Source organism: Haliotis cracherodii, unplaced genomic scaffold (assembly GCF_022045235.1).
Source record: "Haliotis cracherodii isolate W230 unplaced genomic scaffold, xgHalCrac1.p SCAF_16, whole genome shotgun sequence".
In the NCBI taxonomy this organism is placed as follows: domain Eukaryota; kingdom Metazoa; phylum Mollusca; class Gastropoda; order Lepetellida; family Haliotidae; genus Haliotis; species Haliotis cracherodii.
In genome coordinates, this window is record NW_027266271.1 from 21,729,663 (window position 1) to 21,730,989 (window position 1,327).

At 41.7% G+C, this 1,327-nt stretch overlaps 1 non-coding gene across 1 annotated transcript; it reads right to left on the bottom strand.

The window, feature by feature from the left end:
• Positions 1-656: 656 nt before the first annotated feature.
• On the bottom strand, positions 657-738 carry Trnal-uag (transfer RNA leucine (anticodon UAG)). The gene has a single exon. It is a non-coding gene; the product is annotated as a tRNA-Leu (tRNA).
• Positions 739-1,327: the final 589 nt, after the last annotated feature.

The window sequence follows — 1,327 nt, forward strand, 5'->3', positions numbered from 1 at the left end:
CCTGAATAAGTGACACTTGTTTCAGGGATAGCAACTTTATTCTCTGTATCCTCTTTCTCTTCCACACTCCATGCTTTCAAGACACCGTGTTTGGAGTATTGATTGGTTGACGAGTTCAACGGGATTTACCGTTAAAGGTTCCAAGATATAGCTGCATGATCGTCCGAATAGAAATAACTGTTATCGATTTCCAAAACAGATTTTTTGATGCAAGTTGGCACGGAACACGACGTGGCTTGTCCGCAATGGAAAAAATAAAAGGAATAAAGATTAACGTTTCGCTCCAAATACCAAAGATAGATCGATGCAATTATATCATTATAATATATATTCCAGCGGCAGACACCTGAAATGGGGTTCACACATTGTATCCATGTCGGGAATCGAACCCGGATGTTCGGCATGACTAGCGAACGCCTTAACCTCTAGGCTACCAGATCGCCCCTAGTTCTATAAAAAGACACAATCTACCAGCTAAGGATGAGCGTTTGACATAGCCCCCTAAACCCTATCCCCTTGATGCATTCAATGAAAGTATACAGACGTTTCACAATGAGTTTAAAGTGATACCTTGATCACGTCCAACATATTGAATACGAAAAAGTAGAGAGACAAAAATTCGAGTATTGTGTATACGAAAATATAAAAAAAGTATCTGGCAGCGGTGGGATTCGAACCCACGCCTCCTGAGAGACTGGTGCCTAAAACCAGCGCCTTAGACCGCTCGGCCACGCTACCTCTTACCTGCCTCACGACATTTTCTTAGGCAACTGCTGCAATAGACCATGTCAACCTCACAAGGAAATTAATACATGCATGTGAATAAAAATGTATTCGGATGTTTTCAAATAGAAAGAAGCTGTCACACGCGTTCGCTAAAACAATGAAAGTAGCGCACTTGACGGCTCGCATGTCGTGTGTGATAATGAGACCCCTATGTCAAATAGCTAGGTTATCTTCCTCTTCAGCTTCATCATTGGTATGGTTGATGGATGCATGTAGATGTCATCCCTTGTGTGCTTATCAAAGAGCATGCTAGCCATCTGACTCCACACTGTCGCGTTCCGCATGTGCCGCGAGCTGCACGCATGTGTTCGTTCTTCTTTGACCCAATGTAAGGGAAGTAACTCTTAATCATTTCGTTAACTTTATGGCGGGAAAATGTTCACACGTTTCTTTACGTGTCAGTCATGGTAGATCATCAAGAGGGGTTCGAATCCTAAATTATCGGGTCATATGTGTTATCTTTATTTTATTTATTTTGGGGCATTTTTTTCTACACCTAACAATTCATAGTGATTGAGAAAACACCTTGAGCTCTTGTGAA